This window comes from Anser anser (assembly GCF_964211835.1).
Source record: "Anser anser genome assembly, chromosome: 1".
Lineage (NCBI taxonomy): Eukaryota > Metazoa > Chordata > Aves > Anseriformes > Anatidae > Anser > Anser anser.
The window spans coordinates 36,885,803-36,906,305 of record NC_139720.1 but is presented as its reverse complement, the minus strand read 5'-3'; the positions used below and the strand labels follow the sequence as shown (position 1 = coordinate 36,906,305).

At 43.5% G+C, this 20,503-nt stretch overlaps 2 long non-coding RNA genes across 6 annotated transcripts; one reads left to right on the top strand and one right to left on the bottom strand.

Annotated features, from left to right (window-relative positions):
* Positions 1-1,245: 1,245 nt before the first annotated feature.
* LOC310891875 lies at positions 1,246-12,314 on the bottom strand. 5 transcript variants are annotated; one of them, XR_014577755.1, is made up of 3 exons: positions 10,620-10,955; positions 10,346-10,498; positions 1,246-5,144 (listed from the first exon to the last, which is right to left on the bottom strand). It is a non-coding gene; the product is annotated as an uncharacterized lncRNA (long non-coding RNA). The 5 variants fall into 5 exon arrangements; XR_014577752.1 differs by lacking the exons at positions 1,246-5,144; positions 10,620-10,955 and adding exons at positions 8,907-9,863; positions 11,106-12,314; XR_014577753.1 differs by lacking the exons at positions 1,246-5,144; positions 10,620-10,955 and adding exons at positions 8,907-9,863; positions 10,999-11,122.
* Positions 12,315-12,381: 67 nt separating this feature from the next.
* Positions 12,382-14,883, top strand: LOC310891892. Its single transcript, XR_014577770.1, has 2 exons — positions 12,382-13,178; positions 13,298-14,883. It is a non-coding gene; the product is annotated as an uncharacterized lncRNA (long non-coding RNA).
* The last annotated feature ends 5,620 nt before the right edge of the window (positions 14,884-20,503 follow it).

Below are 20,503 nucleotides of genomic sequence, written 5' to 3'. Positions count from 1 at the left end.
GCGGGGTTTGGAAAAGGCTTGCCTGCAGAGCTGAGCAGATTTACTGCTTACCTGTGACTTCCTGTAGTTCACAACATCCACATGATATTAATTCAAATGAAGCATCACAATTTAAAGTTTTTATATATTTTTAAAGCACTCTATCTTTTTGAATTAAAGCAACGTATTCTGTTATTTATACTAATTGCAGAAAGTGTACCTTAATCCCTTTCCAGGTAACCCATCAGAAGACACGAACAGCCTTGTTGCACAAATCTTTCCATGGAAATGTGAATGTTTCACAGGGTTTAACACGCATACCATGTCTGGCCAAGCCACAGCTCATGGGCAGTTTAGATGCTTATGAAAAACATCCATATAAATCCCTTCTAACACTTGCTTTCCTGGTGTATCTTTGGAGGATTTTATCCCTGAACAGAGAGGCCAGCTCATACTGTGTTGGAAGTTGAAATGCTGACCTAGTTTGACACTTTCTCCCCTTAAAAATTATTGATGTTTCAGATATCATTGGCTAAACTGGCATCTGGAATCTGGCAATATGGTGTGAGGGTTTTTCAGGTGATTGTTATTGTTGTTGTGTTTTTTTTTCTTTCCCTTTTTTGGGTTTCTTAGAGACCAGTGGGAGCAAGAACTTCCCAGTGCCCCGTGGAGTCCCACAGCACCCCCAGGTGAGGTGGGTGCGCTGATGCTCTGGAAGCAAACGCGGCTTTGTTGCCACCAAAGAGCTGAAACTGGGATCACCATAAACCTTGTGGGTCTCTGTAGCTGTGCCTGGACATCTTGACAATGCATTATTTATTAATACCAAACATTTGATTTAGGTTTCCTCACTCTACTACTACTTTTTTTTTCTTTTTTTTTCTTTTTGAGTTAAATCTCAGTAACTTCAAGTAAATAACAGGAACAAAAGTCAGATTGACCCCAAGTAACAGAAAATCCACCAGAACTGCATATGCTCAGAAGTCCCCACTCCTGCCTGTTAGGAGAAGCCGCTCGGTACTGCAGGAACACTGCCTTTGACTGCACTTTTCCCCAGCAGTACCATGGTACTGCAGCAGCTTTGAGCACCTCGTGGACCACCCACAAGCAGAGAGAGCAGCAACCATGTGGCCAGCAGAATGCCTTGAATGTGGCGTTTCCTTGGGGATTTAGGGGACAATAAGAAAATAGTTTGTTGGTTTGTATTTTGACTGCAATAGGTTTTGATCGCTCAGACGAGTCTGTTCTGCTTGAGAGAGACCAGCCTTCTCTGAAGCAAATGAGTCACACAAACACCTAAATCAAACGGCTGAGCTGCTGAGTGCAGAAAGTACCTGAAAAGAGACAGGAGGGTAGTTAAATATTTAGATTCTTCTTCACTTTTTAAGTGGATTTGACGTGTCCTCATGTAACAGCTCCGGCTATGCTGCAGTACTCTCAGATCCATCGCGAAGGTTGTTCTGGAAGAGTTTAAGATAAAAGACCTGCTGCATGCCACATCTTGATGGAAAGAGGAATGTGAAAGCCCGCATTTCTGTTTAACTCTGCAATCCTCTCCTAGAAAAAAAATAAGTAAATAAATAAATTTTTGTATGCGTCCCCTCCAGCTTCCCAGAAAATAGAGATTACAAGGAAAAAAGTGGCTAACTGGGAGATATGCATTGTCCATCTTACTTAGCTCAACAAGTAAGGTCCCTGAAAGATAATGAATGTCCCTTTGAAAAAGGGGAAGGAGGGGGTCTTTTCAAAATCTTGCAAGCTAATTATATATATTAATTATAACCTTCTCTGTTATTAACGCCACCTTCCTATCCACTGTAACACTCCACTGAGGCTTTCTCCTCTTATAAAAAGACAATACAACAGTGTTACTTCAATTTTGCTGTGAAGCCGGAGTGTAGCCATAAAGCTGCTGCCTCATTGCTCTGGATCTGACAGCACAGCTGCACGGCACAAACCTGACTTGGCTCTTTTATGGGATGTATTTGGAGCCTAGAAATGACTTCTGCTGAATGCATGAACGTTTGTTTGACTTGCAAGCTGTTCTGGGGCTGCTGTGTTGGCCACTGTCCTTGAGCTCATCCCAGATCCTTGAGCTGTGCGATCCTGCCCGCTTTCCCCAGCTTAACAGAGCTCTCCCAGCTGAGCTACCCATCAAAGCAGCAGCAGTGGAGATCTGACAGTGGCTCTCTTCTTTTTCATACCGTACTGAATCATCGCTCACATGAAAGGGCAAGAGAGGACCTTGCAGCGATGTTGATGTAATTTTCTGTGACAGACAGGATTAAAGATCCTAACCAGATGTTGTTATTAAAGAGGTGTTGCGCTAGTCCCAGGGAAAAAAAATCTGCTTCCAGTACCCATATTTCAAAAGAGATCCTGGAAAATTTATGAGAATTGAGAAGAAAGCGGCAAGAGCTATTCAGAATCATGGGGAAGCGTGTCAGACTGACAGACTCTGAACACAATTCAACAGGACCGGCAGAGCCGGCCACATAGCTCCCTGCTGTTAGAAGAGAGGTCTCTCCTCCACCCCACAGCCCATCCTCACAAGAGAAAAGCAGTTTTCTGCCAGGTAAGCGACCTCAACCAGTCCTCCAGCAGATCAGCAGAAAGAGGGAGATCCTTAACAGGTATTTTAGCCACACTCCTCAGCTACTCGCAAGATAACTCCAAAAGCATCCAGTGGGGCTGAAAGACTGAACCTAAAGAAATTTCATACTGGATCCAGGGTACACCTGTTTCACTGTGAATTCAGTAACCATTAGGTTTTACCTGGCACAGAGGCAGATTCTGCATCACCTGAGTAGTAGACACCAGACAAGGTTCTGGTTCTTCCCACGCCATGGTCACCTACTCTGAGCTTTTGTCTAACAGCTCGTGCTGGCCATAAATGTACTAAATGGTTAATAACCCCAGAACTAGGGCCAAATCCCAGTCCAGGTGTACTCTTTGGTTTCACATGACTTCCTCCCTCTGTCCTGCAGAGCACGTCAGGGCAGTGTTGCCCCGCGTTGCAGAGCTGCTGCCACGTCCCAGAGGTGGATGGAGCAGGTCGGTGGCTGGGGTCACCGCCGCGTGCTGCTCGTGCCCCCACGCCCTGTGCACAAGAGGCACGGCAGCACCCCAGCTAGTGGCAAAGCCAAGAACCCAAAGCTGTGCCAAACAACAGAACGTGTAATTTCTGATGAGCTGTGGCTTTTTTATTTCCTTCCTTGCTCCCGAGCTCCTGAGGTATGCTTTTCACAGTCCCATGGTAACTGTTTCTCCTCCATATGCTGGTATGTGAGAATCGGGATTTTAAAAAGCTTTTGTGAAGGAGTTTTGAGAAAAACTTCAAAAAATCACACCATTTGAAGCTCAGGAACAGAGAAAAGTTCAAAAGAAGGACAAAGAATAGCAGCATGCCTACAGCATGAACCTCTGCAAAGACAGAGTGAAAGGCTCAGCGTATTTTAAATGAAGTGTTTTTGCAGATCTGATCACACCTGCGTGGCTGTGTACCACCACGTATGTTTTCTGGGTTCCACGTATGGGTCACGGTGGCTGACGTGATTGCTCCTGCATATCTTGGCAAGTTGGGTTTTCCAGGCCTGGCTAACCTCCACCCTGGACAAGTGTTGCCTTCATTTGCTGGCAGATCGTTCAAGGGATCTCTTTTATGCAAGTGACAGCTGAAAGACATTAAATTGTACAGTAAATCATTTAACTGGAGCCTAGAATGTGTGAACATCGAACCACAAACTTTGACAGAAAAAAATCAGAATTTATTTTGTGCTTTGAACAGTTTTAACATTAATGGCACAGTTTAACCACATATAAGAAGCATAATCTGTTCGGTTTTCAACAAGGTCTTCAACTGGATATTGTATACCTCTGTGGTGGTTTCCTGCAATTATTTGAGGTTTCTTACTTGGGATTTTTGTTTTTAAATGATTTTTTCCCTCTTGAAAGGTGACAGAATGCTAGCTGAGGAAGACAAATTCTATCCACACCACAGTTCAGCAGGGGCAGTAGCAAACCTCATGCACTTCCCATTATGCAGGCATGAGAAATGAAGAAAGAGTCTGGGACGAACAGGAAGAAACAATGACTCTCTTCACTCATCCTCAAATTCTCTGGTCCTTGGCGAGGGTCTGCTTTTAGTCTTCTGGGTTTCAAGAAATGCTTCCTATAGACACTTTTATCCAGAGAAAAAAAAAAAAAAAAGCCCACATTCTTATGGGAAATAAAAAGTTGTTTTTGACAAATCAGCATTTTCAGCAAGAGCTGTTTTATTCAAAGCTCCTAAGTCACTCCACTCAGAAGCATCCTCATCCAGTATGCGGGCAGTTTGGCCCAGCGTAAACACAGAAGGGAACTAAAAAGGAAAGCCACGTTCTCAAGTCAGAGGACCAAGCAAAGGAGAAAGACAAAGGCTGAAGGAAAGCAGGCTTGGCAAGCAGGAGGAGAAAGTGGCCAAAAGGAGACTTGCTGGGGGCATCCTTGGTTTCTGGGGACATCAATGTGCTGCAGCCAGCTGAGGGCTCGGAAAGAAGTGACGGCATCAACCCTGGAGGCACGTGGCTGCCCTCTAGCCAGCTGAGCTGGGCTCCCCAACCTCCTGTGGCACTCAGAAGTGGCCAAAGCTGATCAGAGGTATCGCTGTCTGTCCAAGGAAGGTGCTCACAGCCACCAGCCACATATCTCCTCCACCGGCCTCAACAAACACTGCAGTAGCACCATCCCTAACTCCCTGACATGACCGTGACGGACTCTCCGGCAATCCCAACCTCTGTAGTCCCACGTGTTTCTGCTGTGCAGTGCTTTTGGCCTCATTATTTTCCTCTTGGCACAGTGGTCGAATGCTGGTGGGGAGCTTGGCTTGTTGGTTTGGAGCAGCTTAATAAAGTCCGAGCTAAGAAAGGCACTCCAAGCACTGCCACGTCACGGAGGAGCAGAGGGACTCAGAAACCCCCTTGCCTGCTGGGTGAGCATCTTCAGTCCTGAAAGGTGCTGCCAGCCTGCCCCGCTGCTGTTCGAGGCTCCTGCCACGGTGGAGTTTCAGCCATTTTGGCTCTTTGCAGTTTGGATGCCGCCTGTGTTTGAAGCTGCTGGAAGCACATCAAACAGCCACGAGCAAAGAATGCCGTCGAAGGATTTATTCAGCCTGGATGTGAGTGTTGCTGATGGGAGAAAAGGGAGCAACAAAGATTTCTCAACCACCATTGTGATCTACCCATTTAAAAAAAAAAAAAAAAAAGAAAGAAAAGAAAAAGAAAAAAAAGAAAGAAAAAAAAAGAGGTTCCTTTTACTATCAAAACCATTTGGCTGAGCATTTTACTGCAGACCCCAAGTAAGTTCCAAATTGCCTGGGTTACGTAAATACCTCTACCACCAGTGAGTCTTTGCGAAAGGAAAACATTTATAATTGAGTAATAAACCTTACTGAGTGACAATCACGTGAGACAGCGCATTGAAAACAAAAAAAGCCAAGTGTCGGGCTTTTGAATTGAAAGCTTACAATTGTAAATACAAATTCCAAAACAATAAGTAGATTAAAATGTTATTGCAATTAAATTAAAATAATTTGTTTCACATTGGTATAGTAATACGTCTGTGTACAAAAGTAATAAATTGTATCTTTTTTTTCTTAGAAAACCTGATTTTTAATAACGGTCATTTTTCTTAGTTCCTTTTCTTTTTTTTCCCCCCCATATTTTATTGCATATTCAGGGAAGAACATCAGTCCAATATATTTCTGTCTTTATGTTAGGTTTAGTGCATTCAGCGGAGAGCAAAAGCCCAGTCCACAAGCACTTCTGCACTAACTAAACGTACCCGTTTTAAAAATCAGCTTGTGCATGAAACCAGTGCCTTTTCCCCTTCCCTGTCCCTGTCTGCTCACAGTTACATCTGGTTAAACTGGGCGCCTCTGCCATTTCTCCCACTGGCCTGCTACCAGGACAGAAAACACCCAGTGTGCCCCGGACCCCTCAGAGGGCTTTTCACTGTCACTGCTCCTGCTGCAGCAGTATGTCCCGTTACCAGATTTAAGCAACACAAAGCATTTTTCTCTCCTTGCTTTCTCTCTTTCTTCTTTGCTGCCATTCCAGCAGGTGCATCGAAAGGGGAGGTACAGAGAGGATGGAGCCAGACTTCTCCAGGAGGTGCACGAGAAGCAGCAGCCATAAGCTGCAGCAAAGGATATTCCAAGTTAGTAAATGTGGGGGGAGAGGGGCATGAATTACCACGAGGGTGGTCAAACACTGGTCCAGGCATTCAGGGAAGGTGTGGATTCTCCGAGGATGGAAAGAATCCGTACCTCCAGTCCGTACTTGGACCCAGACACTGCCTCGCACCCCCTGATGTCTGAGATCTGTAACAGGAGCTCAGGCAGCTATGAACTGTCCCTCAGTGTGTGCTCTGGTTCTGCTCGTTGTGTGGAGATCAGTTCAAGACAATAAAAAGCTATCCACGTCAGAGAAGCCCAGCCGGAGTGATTCCTCCAGACTTGGTTTGGTTTTAAAGATACAGCACAGATCAGTTCAATTCTTGGGATGCAAAAGCATCACACGTAGCGCTCAGATCCAAACTCCTACTCCATGTCTGCACCTGAAAACACCTAGAATTTGAGATAATTTAGCCCCTTGGATATGCAGGTCCAAAAACCATGCCTCATTGGATACCTTTTCATTTGCAAGACCCACTGCAAATTAAGGCACAAGTTCACCATGATTTGCCACGCTGTGCGATATTCCTAATCCCACCTGTCATTAATTAGTGACATGCTTTGCACACAGCCATGGTTTGCAGTGACCATAACCCCTTAGGGCTGCAGAGTTTCCTTAGGGTCTTGGCCCCTCTCCTTGCTGGACATTTGCGTCAAAATGGGGAAGCGGATGGGGAAGAGAGCAAGATGAGATAGTAGGGCAAAAAAAAATGCCTACCATAATGTTTATAACACTCAAACTTTTATTATTATTATATTTTGTTTTAAACAGGGGGACAGGTGAAATCTAGGCTTGGTGACTTGGCATTTTCTGAGCACAGAAAGAAATGTCCAAGCAGGACTGTCCGTAGAAGAGGAAGAGCAGCAACAAGCTGATGAGCAGGCAGACAGGAACCTGAAATATCTCCCCCAAATCCTACTGCCTTTCACTCTGACAGGTGGCCACTTACCTCCTATTTCCCTGCCCAGCACAAAGCAAACACCCACTCCTTGCAGCATTTTCTTTCCACCTGGTAAGAGCCACAAACCTAAAGTACCTACATTTCAGTTAGTGTTTCATGCTAGTTTGGAAATATGTCAGATTTTTTGTGTGTGTGTAGAACACGAATACCTCCCACTGCAATTAGTTTCTGCTACTGGGAGAGGAACAGACTGCACCACCACTGCTTTTCTGCCGAAGTGCTGCTGTAGTTTCAGTTCACCTTACAAATGTGGCATTGTCTCCTAAAATTACATTACTAATTACAGCTAATGCACCCAAGCCCAGATGAACGCAACTTTGATCTGGGTAGCACCCCTACGCAATCCCTCTGGCACGCAAATGGCAATTACACAACAGGGCTCAAATGCAGCTTGAAAGCAAAGATGTAAGGCCAATTTCTGCAGTGCCCCTAGACTAAACAAGGTGCCTATTCCAGTGCCAGAGTATGATTGACTGAGATTTACTCACAAAACATTTCCCACTGAGAATGTGCGACAAACTGCAATTATTACTAGTCCAGTTGATTTAAAAAAAAAAAAAAAAAGCCCATCTTTAGCTGCAATTTTGGCTGGGCTGCCTGACAGAAATCAACTGCCAAATACAGCAGCAGAGCAGGACAGAGGGAGAAGGTGTGGGGGTACAAAAGCCAGAAGCAGGCAGGTTTGGGGGATGGCAAGAACAACAGGAAGGAAAGAGAAAGAGGAGAGAAAGGGAGAGAGACTGCTGTTGAAAATGAAAAGAGAAAAAAAAAAAAGAGAAAATCGGAGAGATTAAAGGAATATAACGACATGGGAAGCGAGCACAGAAAGGAGAAAAACAGATGTGAGAAAATGAAGGAAACTGAGAAACAAAACAGAGTAGATGGGTCAAAAAATAAAATTGAAAGACTAGCCAAAGATAGCTCCCTTGAAAATTTGCCACAGACTAGCTCACCAGGGCATGATCTGGACTGCGTGCTTCCAGTGTTTAAAAGTAGCCACTTCGGGTTCCTACTGCTGCAATCAAACACACAAAATCCCCATTTCTCATATTAAACAGTTACAGGCGTGAGTGCAAGAGCAGAGAACCCCTCGGCACAGCTAGGAGAGAAGGCTCTTGCCACGTGGCACCTAGTCCTAGATGCTCTGTGTGCAAGCTCTGCCATGAAAACCTGGCTGCACAAGAGGCTTCATTTAGGAAAAAGAAATGCAGGGTCACTAATTTAGCAGCACACCGTGACAGCACTGAGGAGCTGCAAAACAGGCATATACATTTCATTTGCAGGTATGTAGCAGTTATACTCTGGAAAAAAAATGAAAGTCAAAGAACAGATTTTTTTTCCCTGCACAAAAAAAGAGACAAGCCTTTCTGCATGCTTCAGTTATGAAAGAGTGTCACAAGCTGACATAAAATGTTCCTTTTTATTGTCAGCAATTGAAAGAAAGTCATCCCAGACCTATAGACCTATGGTTTATGATTCAGAGTAGAACCGAGGTAAGGAAAACTTACAATGAATTGGGAAAACAAAACAAAATAAAAAAAAAAAGGAAGCAATCTGAAACCGTTTACAAATTCTTATTCATTTGAAGAGACACAAAAACTGAACTTAGAACATGAAATTTTGGTCTTGCACTTTTTAGAGAAAAAAACAACAAAAATAAATGAAGTGTAATTACATCAGGAAGACTGAGGCAAACAAATTAGACACATACATTCTTTTTGCCTTAATATGGAGGGTCATACAAAGCCAGAGTCTTACTTTAAAGTTCTGATTTACTTTTCCTTCTAATTCAAATCTTATTTCTGTGATTTAATGCCCACGTTGAACACACCAGGATAAAGTCTGTAGCTCTCAATCAAAATACAGTCTTAACTGATGCAAATAAAAGAGCTATTCAAACACTGAATGGCTCATAAAATTGTCATTTGCAATAAGAACAATAATGCAGACAGCATAAAAGTCTTGTAGAAATCCAAGCCGAGCAGAAGGCATTTCAGTAGAAACTATGTTTTTAAGAAGATGTTTTTAAAAAGATGTTTTTAAGAAGGAGTTAGGGACTAAACTGTGCAAGAGAATAAAATCCCTCTGATGACTCACCCTGAGCTTATCTACTGAAATCCTGCATAAATATTCAAGGTAATTACTACATAATCACTAAGTCATGCTGGCATGTGGGCCTAATTTGTTTTGAGAGAGATGAAAAATGTGAATTGTCTCTTCAAGCAAAAGATCAGGGCAGGAAACCCTAGGGGAAGGAGTTCAGGTTCTTATTTGTGTGCATTATTATTTTCAAGTTAAATCAGCCAAGCCAAATTCACAGAGTAAGTCTGACTCCACAGTAAGCTGGCCTCTTTCAGTTCTTTGGAGTATTAAGTGGGGTTTCTATCCATTTCAGCCCCTACTCACAATTATTAAAAAAAAAAAAAAAAAGAAAGAAAGAAAGAAACAAAACAGGAAATTATTTAAATACCTTGATACCTGAACAACAGAAGTCCTGAAGTCAAACGTTTCCTTCCATAGCCTGATGCAGATTTTACAAGATCAAAGAAACCATATACCTTTAAGCCATAATCTCATAAGGCAGCCTTTACAACAGTGGGTCCAGGCTCAGCAGGGCTGTGCTTGTGTTAACTAGTTGTGAGGTGTCCATCACAGACAGGAGGTAAGAGTGCACATCAGTCTTTGCCAGATGGGTCTCATCTATAGGATTTCTTAAAAAAAAAAAAAAAAAAAAAGCCTCCCCCTTCCCTTTCTCTTCTAAAAGAACTTGTATTAATAACAATAATAAATACATAAATAAAAAGAAGCACAGGCTTCTAGCTCACTTTTCATCCTAAATGAAGGAAAAGACACCATAGCACCATAGAAGTTAATCTACTAAACTGAGCCCATTATAAAACAATCAAGCAATGTTGTGCTGTATATATTGTTCCGTGCCACGCATGGAAATTTTAATGAGAGCAAACTAGACCGTGGTCATGCTCTTCTCTGATCTGAAGAGCATTGGGTTCAGTCCTCTGCTCTCGTGGAAACAGCTAGGTGACCTCAGTCAAAGAACTTTGTAAATCTCCATCTGTGAAATACAGATAACAATTGTCTTTCACAATTAGTTTTGTCCTTTTGTCCTTGAGCAAGCAACTGCTTAAAGCCCATGACAACCTGTGCGAGGGTAGTCATGAGCAGACCTACGTACCACATAGCTGGAAGATCAGAGTTCGACTGAAAAGAGCCAGAGAGTTTTGAGAAGCACCTCTCGTCTGGAGAAAGTCACGCAGGACACCAGGACTACAACTTCAGTAACAAACAATGCATCTTGTGGCCTCTTCCTGAGCCAAAAGTAACGTTCCTGCAAAATATGCAATTAACAAGATGCTAAAATTGTCTGCGGCTATGAAAGTGCTCCGAAACAATCATTTTTAGCTCTCAAATTATTTGGGTAGACTTTTCAAGGAACCGGGTAAACATACTGGTCCTACAAGAACCATTCTCAGCTTCAAATTTGTGTGCCACCTTACTCCTACAGCTATAAATCTCCTAAACATTTATGTTCTCTCTCAGCATTGGCAAAGCAGTCATGGTATTCTAGTCAGATACAGCTTCACAGCTGCTCAGAGCTCTCAGATCCAGCTGGAGCCCAGAAAATCTAAAAGAAAGACTTGTAAATGGGAGAGGGGAAGGTAGCCAGTGCTCAGGCTGTGCCTGGGATGCCACAGCACATGCAGGGGTGCACCCATGCTGGTGGCCCCTCAGTGCTACACAAACAGCTGAGGGAGCAGGGACTGCAGGACAAGGCATTTCATTTCAGCTGCTGGAAAAGCAGCACTGAAATTTGAGGTTAATGCCTACAGATTTGGGGTGGGATCTGTGAAGTGAAAATGCTATTTGGCAGTTTCCTAATGGACTAGCATCCATGGAGCTCTACATATCCTTCCTGGGTCTGAGACTCAGAGCACCTCAGAGCATAAGGAAGATGAGGGGAGGTGCTTTACTGCTCCCCAGGTAAGCTTGAAAAAGCACTTGGATTGTTTTTATGGGTTTCACCTGTTAGCATCTGGTTCTGAGGTTTGCAGCCACCCAAGCCGTGGAGCTCAGCACGCTGCACCAGGTGCTAGTGCCTCTGTGGGGGAGCTGCTCTCCAGCTCCATGGCTAATGCAGACACCTGTGGATGCCTTCTGCAAGGGCTCCTGTCCAATGGACATTTCACATAAAATACAGGACTCCTATTAGGACAGGAAAGCAAACCCTGGGACTGTCTCCTTCCCTGTCACCACCCCCCACACCCTTTTAGATTTTTTTTCCTACATCGCGTCTTGAATTCCTTCTTGTGTCATGATCCAGCTTCGCATATACATCTTTAACCTCTCAGGTGAATGCTCCAACCACCACATTTTATCGTAACTAGTAAGGACAGCTGAGTTTTTTTTTGGAAACCGTGGGTGTAAATGCAGGAGGGGAGAGCATTTGTTATTGATCTTCAGAAGCAAAGGGAGATATATATCTCTGGCCTGCCTGGCATCACCCTGCTGGCATAGGCGGCTTCCTGTTGAATACTCAAATACCTGAAAATGACCCTTTTTCCAGATGTTTAGATAAAAGTTTAGTTTCGTTCGTGAACTTAGTCGTACACCCAGAACTGCCTGGTGCCGGGCTGGAAGTCCCAGCAGGTTCTCAGGGAGGGATCCAGCACAAAGCCCTGCCAAGCCACACATAAACTCCTTTTAAAACCCAGCTATTGTTCCAGCACATAATTCATCTTTTGCTACCTTTTTTTTGTGTGTGTGTGTCTGTCTGGGGATTCCTGAGAATAGAGCTTCTAGAAAAGAAAGAGCAGAAGCTCCAAATTTTCTCCAAGTCCCTGGGAATTTCTCCCGTGCTTTAGCTCCTTCTCCAGGGTGAGAAGTCCCTGTCTGCTCCCATGCGCATATGATAAACATATGGACGGTTAGGGAAAAGGGCTTAGCTTTCCTTCTTCCTAAATCACTCTTTCAGTGATCTATTCACAGAACATAAAGAAGTTTATTTTTATCTCCCATTTAAGACTCAAACCCAATGGGACACGATATCACACGCAAACTTTGCTGAAATTCGCTGGAAAGCTTCTCTCTGGAAAAAGAAAGCCTTGCACGTAGTGTTTTACTTCCATCTCTCCCCCACACCTCCCAGTCCGTACCAATTATTCACCCCCAGAATGAGAAAATGCTGAGGCTGTTACTTGGTCGTGCTTGATCCAGGTCCCGTCAGCTATTTCCTGCCTTCCAAAGGGCCACCTGGCCCAGCTGTGGCCAATTTAACAACTAATAACCAACCAAAAGAGTTGCAGCAGCTTTGTCGAGACATCATTCATGACTACTATGCTCTGTAACAGACCCAGCAGTGCCCAGGGTCTCCTCTTGCCTACTCTGATGCAACAAGACTTTTAGATTAAGGTCATTCCAGGATCAACGAGGAATTCCTTAGGCACAGAAGCTGTAGGGCAGACTCTGCCCTCCTCTGCCTGCAACGGTTTGGGATGAGAAAGAGGCTTGGTGCTGGCTCCCTGTGACCTCAGCCCAGGAGGATGTCTCTGCGCTGGACAAGGGCAGGAAAAAGTCAGAAGTCTCCAGGTAGCCTTGCCTGGGGAGACAGACAGACGGACAGAGGAGGTGTCTGTCTGGCATGGTGTCCTATGGCATTGTGGACATACACTAGGCAAGGCTTATTCTTTTTTTTTTTTCTCTGTCAAATGAGCTATATCCAAAGTACTCCCATTCTCAGTGGAAAACATAGCAATAGTCACTACCCCTTATCCACTTCTTTAAATTTTTTTCTCCATGAGAGGAAGCAATTCTATAAAAATCTTTCAAACTTCAAAGCCAACGGAGCCAAGTCCTCTTCTGGCCTTGTGATTAAGCCATGGGAGAAACAGGGACTCATATAAAAGGGAGAGTGTCCGAAAGGGTAGCAAAGCAATGCCACGCAAATAGCCATACAACAGGAGCTGGGGAAGTTGCTGTTTGCAAAAGGTTCAAGCCTGCTTCAGAAATGGGTAGGAGACATTTCAAGAAACCCATAACTGCAGATCCTTGCTCCATGTTCAAATCAACCCTAATTTATTTATTTATTTATTTTTAAAATAAAACTTTTTTTCCTCCTCTTCCTCCTCAGAAAACAAAGGGAGAAGAAAGGAAGAAATTGTAATCTGTGGAAGTTGCTCTTGCTGCTAGCATGTAGTGGACAAAAGACATTTTCTTTGCCTAATGTTATAATGAGGTTGACAAATCCAACAATGCCGGCAGTGTTTCCTTTGTAACAATAAGTTTTTAAAGGTGTGGCAACTCTACCTTTTTATCAGTGACTCTGAGGGATTTTTTTGCCACCTTTGCAAACCTTACATTATTTTTATAGCTGCAGTTGCTGGCTCTACACTGTAGCTAAGCATTACTGTCTGCCATGGAGGCACTGGGAAGAAGGAGATGCACCCACTTGGTTTGTTTATTTTTCAAGCTTCCTCATCGTTGTTGTTTTTGTGGGTTCAAGTACTGTGGGCCTGTCAGGAGATTAAGAGGGCCTTTCCTGGCTGCTGAAGCCATTCTCCAACATCTGCCCTGTCCAGAGGGAAGCAAAGCTATGTTAAAGGAAAGGAAAAAAAAAAGGACACCACAATTGTTAGCTATTTGCTGGTGTGTTTAGGCCAAGAGACCAGAGTGGTCAAGCTGCAGAAAAGTTTGCTCAGTTCTGATCAAGAGAAACAAAAAAGCTTCTGGCACATAGGTTTTCATCTTACCGTAAATCAAAGTGGTCTCTCATGAACAAAGCCCTTTTCATATTTTACAAACTATAAAACACTCCAGTGGGTGTTTACTTGCAAATGACAAAAGGAATGACATGCAGATTTTGCAGTATGTTGGAAAACACTGGTCAGAAGTTAGTTTATATTTAAAAGCAGTTATTGTAAACTTGATTGTATAACATGCTGATCTTTAACAGCAAACAGCTGCTTATTCCTCTCAGACATTTATTTTCCCACTTTGCTTCTAAGAAAATGTTTTGAATACTGGGTAACAAAAGGATTTCCACACCATGTAGAACGTTCATGCACATGAAGTCAACATGTGAACATTTTCCTGGGACATCGCCTGAAAGTTCACGTGGTTTTACTACCAGCATTGTACCCAGAGCTGAGAGATACATCTGCCACACAGCGCAGCTAAACAGAGCTTCGTTTTCATGTCTGTGTTTCAAAAGGCTGTTCTTTAAACCATTCCATCTTGTCTGTAGCCTCTGGAATATTGTCTACCACAAAGAAATGGTGAGAAACATTTGCTGCCAGACCTGGCTCTCCAAGGCTGAAAACCGACAGCACGTACTGACTGCAGGCCGCAGTCGCCAGCCAGGGCATGACAGGAAGGATGTTGTCACCGTGCTGTCTATCTGAAAACCAAATGTATAAATGTCCCCGTTATCAAAAGCTCTCTTCGTCTTCTGTGGGTTGCAGGTTGAAAGCCCGAATTACTCTGAAAAGCTCCACTGGAACTTGGAAATAGAGCAAAGCCCAAGCAGGGCTTTTCCTTCCCATACTTAGGTCAGGAGAACCTGGAGCTGGCTGGCTGGTGTGGTTGTGGTGTCAGCGCAGCTTTCAATTAAGGAGAAACTAAACAAAACAAAACAAACAAGCAAAAGCAAAACAAAAAAGCACAAACAAACTTCAGGTAAATCATTCTTTGGGAATATTACTTGATCCCTTTACTGACCATCCCTGATTTCACACTCAGCTTTCACACATTCAGCCTGCACTGGTGCATTAGGACCAGCGCACTGGGCTCTTCAGAAGAGAAACCCACGGCAGCTCCTCAGCAGCTGTAGCAGCGAGAGCTGGGAACGTTTGAAAAGCAACATGTTCAGTCCTCGAGGGACGAGGAGCGGGAGGTGCCTCGCATTACTCAGCGACGACGTGAATGGATGAGAAGATGCCACAGCCAGGGGAGGCCCTTCCAGCTGCCAGCCACAGGAATGGCTGGAGGCAGGGCTCTCAGCCTGCCTCGTGCCAAGCTGGTTTGGGCACCACACCGAGTGAAAATAAGAAAATAGAGGCATCCCTACTGACTTACCCCTGGGGGTAGGACAAGGAACAAGTGTGACTCTGCCATCAATAAGTGGTAGGTCTCCTCTCGCTTGATGTTAGGCAGGGAGTTAAATTTATGCTGGCTGCCACATGTTCCCTCTCTAGTCAGCAGAGCTGTTTGCTGGAGTGACTGCCCTGTTTGTTTGTTTAGGATGGGAAGAATCATGTTGTGGAAGTGCCTGTTTCTCTCCTTTAATTAGAGATGGCGTCTGGAAGGCTCTCTCAGTTACAAACATCTACGCTGGTCAGATGAGACTCTTCTGAAGCAAACAGTCAGAAAGGGCAAGCTCAGGGTGTTTGGGTGACTTGGCTGGGGACCTAACCATATCTTTCCAGCAGGTATGAATCATGTGGCTGGGGAAGGCTGACATATTTCTGGAAAAAAAACATGACTGGGGTTTTACTTAAAAACAAGTAACAAACAGTCATTAAGCGATGCATATTCTCTGGCTGGTATGCATCATCAATGGTGTCTACCATGTCATTGACCCTGACAGTCCCATCTTCTAAAGGAGACACCAACTGATGCAAGTAGTGGGGGAGATGCAAAATCAGGGCCAAGGGACTGGTGGAAGGACAGGATGGGAGCTGCTGGTGTGCATGATAGCTGAGGCAGCAGAATATTCTTGGCTAAGTGCCTGGAGCAGGGGGCTGTCACTTGTTCCCAGCAACTGCCTAAAGCACATTTCTCTGCAGTTTAGTCAGCTTAAAAATTGTAAGATAAGATGCTTGATGATGTTTACCTGGAGCACCACATTGTGGAAGGGCACTTGGAAGGGAAGGAAGCAGAAGATCCAGGACAATGGGATGAGACAGGAGGCAAAACCAGGGCATATCCAGAGATGTCACCAGGTGAATTCAATTTCTCTTAGCTCTAATGTTGGATCACAGGAAAATCTGCTATATCATAGGGACACAGTAGATGCAAACCTCATCTGTACAGGCTTTTTAGATCTATTTTCAGTGAGTAATGTCATCTGTTGTACTCCTTTCCACTGTTTTTTAATGACATTAAAACTTGAGGTCTCCTATTCCCAGTAGAAAAACTTCAAATCTCATCTTCTCTGTTGCAAGTTTTTTGTTTGTTTGTTTGTAAGACCAAGTGATAGCCAAATGTTATCACATCTATCCACAATTGCCACTGAAGTCAATGAAAGTCTGAAGCAGGAACACAGTATAAGGGCTGCGTACATCTGCTAGGCTAGATACCACTAAGCAGATGAGGTGGTTATCCTGAAATGTACCTGTCTCGGTTTCAGATAGGGTAGAGTTAATTTTATCTGACCCTGCCATTCACATTCATATCAGTGTACTTGTGCCAGTATCTTGTGCAGTCTTGACATATGGTTATCTGATTCCACCATGGGTTTAACACCTATTTTAAAATACCTACCTTTAAAATACCTATTTTATCTGCAGTGCCTGAGACTGCATGAAGTGACACACAAACACGTACTTACAGAACAGATGTCTGAAGTCCATGGCAGTGCACCATGAACATGGCAAGTGTGAAACAGCTTTCTCCTAGCTTATATACTCCACAGAAACCACACTATGGGGAAAATTTTACACCTGGGTCTCATCTTGACACAGCTGAGATACACGGGGTGCCTACCTACACTGAAGTTAAGAAGTGCTCCACAATCATCAGTTTAAATGGAGCAAGAAAATCCCTTCTCAGATGAAAGTACACACTAACCCAACCAAGGAAAGTCTTCGTCTCTGCAGACTGACCTGCTTCATGCCCTCCTTAACAAGGACCCAGTGCACCTGTCTTGTTTATCTGTTGGATTCTGAGGTCTTCTTGCATCCAGGGCATGATCCTGACTGCTCTGCCTCCTTCTGCAATGTGTATGGCTCAGCTAAAACGTTGATGTAGCAAGACCATTGTCATTAGCACAAGTGTTGTTATTTGTTGCTACTTGGTATGGAAAAGGTCTGACAGCTAAGCATAGTTCAAAAGTTTGAAGGATGACTTTGTCTAAGTTTGTGAATAGAGAGAACTGTAAGTATGTTAACAAGGAGCAGGATAAAATTTGTAATCTCAAAAGTTAATTCTAAAAAATATTCTTGGTCTTACTTGACTTTCTAGGTGACCGCCAGATCGAAGAGTAAATGTTGTACCATTCAGAAAACACACACTGGGGATGGAGAAAGTTTTTCATTTGTTTGTTCTGTCTGTTAAAATTATACTGTGGTTTCTGAATCATAAATCATGGAGCAGAGCTGGAGCTCTATTAGCTGTACTACACAAACTCCATCCTGCGGATAACTTCCCTTTAATCCGTTTGTACCCTATGGTGGAGTTAATACATCCACCTGCGTATTCTCCAGCTGGTAAACACAGAGCAGGTGAAATCAGAAGGAAATTTAAATGAGATCAAAAGATATGTTCAAAAGAAGGGCTTAAGCCATCTGGAATCCCTCAGAGCTGCCAGTCACACGTAGGAGACCCGCTGGCATCTGAAGAGGAATTTCTTGCTTCCCTTTCTTCTCGAGCTGGAGGAAGTTCAAATGAACACTCAGCTAGCAGTTGGCACTCGCTTTGTGGGGGGGTTCATTGTTCTGGGAGGTGAGGTCAGATGCAGATTGCAGGGACGCCCAGATTCAAACCCTAAAAGGTTGCTGCTTTTGTTTAGGGAGCTCTTCAACACAGAAAAAGTGGATTACTCTTTGTTTTTTTTCCCATTGTTTCTTAACATACTTTAACTTGTCCTACATCTTTCTTTAACTGAAGCAGAACAAATCTAGGAAGGCCACAGGAAAATTTGTTTGGCTTTTTGTTTGGAAAGTCTATTTAAAAGAAGCAAAAGAAACAAAATAAGCCCCAAGCCTTTGATTTCAAAGAGGCTGGGCTGGCTACATGGTAAGTCAAGAAGCTATGGACTGCCCTGCTATGATTGGAATAATGTGTGCAGTTCCATGACAGAATGAACAGGATTAGAAATCTAAAGTAAACAAATACACATTTTAGTCCTAAAGTCGAAACTGCAATTACAGGGAACCAAGTGCTTCAGACAAACATCCAACAGCATTTACATATCGAAAAGAAACACTGTGCTCCTTTTCTCCTTTCCCCAGGCTTTTACAACAGGCTTGGCAAAGGGGTGCTCAATGCAACAGGGGATTTAACACATTCAGAAATGGATTCGGCTCCCACCTTTAGGCAAACTCTTTCTCTCAAACTTTATCTTGGACACTGCATTTGAAAAGACACAACCCAAGTGAACAGAGACATTTCTTTACAGAAGCTACCAGACATTTTTTGTCTTGGGGAAGGAGCTGGATACTTTTAGAAGTCTTGGGTGGAAGGGGGAGTTGGCTTTTCTGGTGGTCTGCCAAAGAAGGGCAGGTGGGTTGCCGGGAGTGTTTGCCATTTTACCTGCCTGCTGAGAAACCCCAAATCTAAGATAAATCTCTTTAGGTACTTCTGTGGTGAGTTTCAACCATATCTGAATGGGCCTGTGTTTGCCCTAAAATTTACCTCCCTTTTACGCTGCCTGGCAGCAAGACACACACTGCTCCACCTTCTAGGGGAGAAACATGTAACTCTTAGAGGAAACCAACCTTGCATATCCCTGGCAGGAGAGGCATAGCTGGGTCTGTATCTGTTCATCCAATGCCTACAAGACCTACCACAGTGCTTGGTAGTGGTACCTGGCTAACACTGACTCCAATACTGTGCTCTGAAAGACAATGCAGAGCACAGAGGCATCATGGCTGCATGGACATGTAGAACAGGCTCCTAAAATACAGGTCTCTAGCATGTTCCTAAGGACAGCGTAGATGTAGTCTTTAGTCTGTATTTATTTTGGCCTCAGCATATAAAGGCTGATATTTGCATGGGATATTAGAAAATATTTCATTATAGCAGTGCCTCTGAAGTGGAGACCACATTTTGGAAGAGCTCATAAAGCAAAGCAAAGTAAAAAAATCCTTTCATGTCTCCAGGAGAGACTTAAGTACACACATATCTATCATAACTGAAGCCCACAATAACCTGTGTGTGCTGAGCAGTGCCTCATAGCCTAGGAAGTAATAACTTCAGCTGTAGAAACCCAGGAAGTCTCTATCAACCACACACGTTCCTAGAAAACAGATACCTTCCTCTTTAAAATATGTTATAAACTCAGATAGACTTTCACTAGAACACACAGACACATCCTTCAGCAGCAGATTGAATTAAAAAAAAAAAAAGGACAAAAAAACCCAACACACACACACCTCACTGCATTAAAGCAACTCTTATTCTGCAGATTTTTTTATGGCTTTTAAATAGAGAAACTATATGCACTAGTGGTGTTCTGCTGGCAGTTCAGAAATTGTCGTGCTAAAGACAAAGAACTAGCTAGAAAAGCAAGTCCTTCAGCAAGTTCTCTAGTTCCCACTACTAAAACCACAGATACGTACAAGTAATTGTAAAAAGAATTGACTATATCTTCTGATATTTTGCAAAAGATATAACAGTAAAAAAAGTCAGAATTAAAGGGAGAATGAACAATGTTTGGGTCTGTAAACAAGGAGCCAGAGAAGCTGTGGAGTGCCTGCAAAATGAGCACTCAGTTGTACCTGGGTGGAAACAGTAATAGATAAAATGAGTTTGAACTAACCCAAGGCATATGGCTGTAGGTGGAACCCAAACACTGGTATCAGTATTGCTTCAATTCTTCTGTGCTTTCTTGCTTCTCGAGACATAACAGTCCTTTCTTTTCTAGAACTTCAATATTTTAAACTTCAGTGTTCAATGGTAAGGTTATAACTTTTTGTTCTCTACGTTTTTCCATGAAAAGAGGTCCATTTTAGCCCACATTTCACTACCACATGAAAGACTTACTCTTCTTCCAGTCTGAAGTGGGTAGGAATGGAAGAAAAGAATGAGGTCAAGGAAGTGGAGGAGATACAAGCCTGAGAAGCACTAGGTATTCTTCCGATCCCATCTGAGTGAAAGGTGCTTTTAGGACCTTTAGAGGGCATGTATTCTAGGGAAAACGCCCTACAGAAAAGCCAGAAGAGTGGGATGGCAGCTCAAGGGGAACAGGGGGTTATTTTGTGTTTGTTTGGACACATATCTTGGGAAGGGCAGGTTTCACCCCAAATATGCAACTACTCCTCACCTTTTTCTAAAATACAGAAAACTCAGTTTCTGAAAACCCACAAGAGAAAATTAACTCGGCCACTCTGTCAAAGATCACTCAGATTGGCTCTCTCTACGTTGGCCCACAGCCAAACAGCTCAGAAAAAGTTGCAGC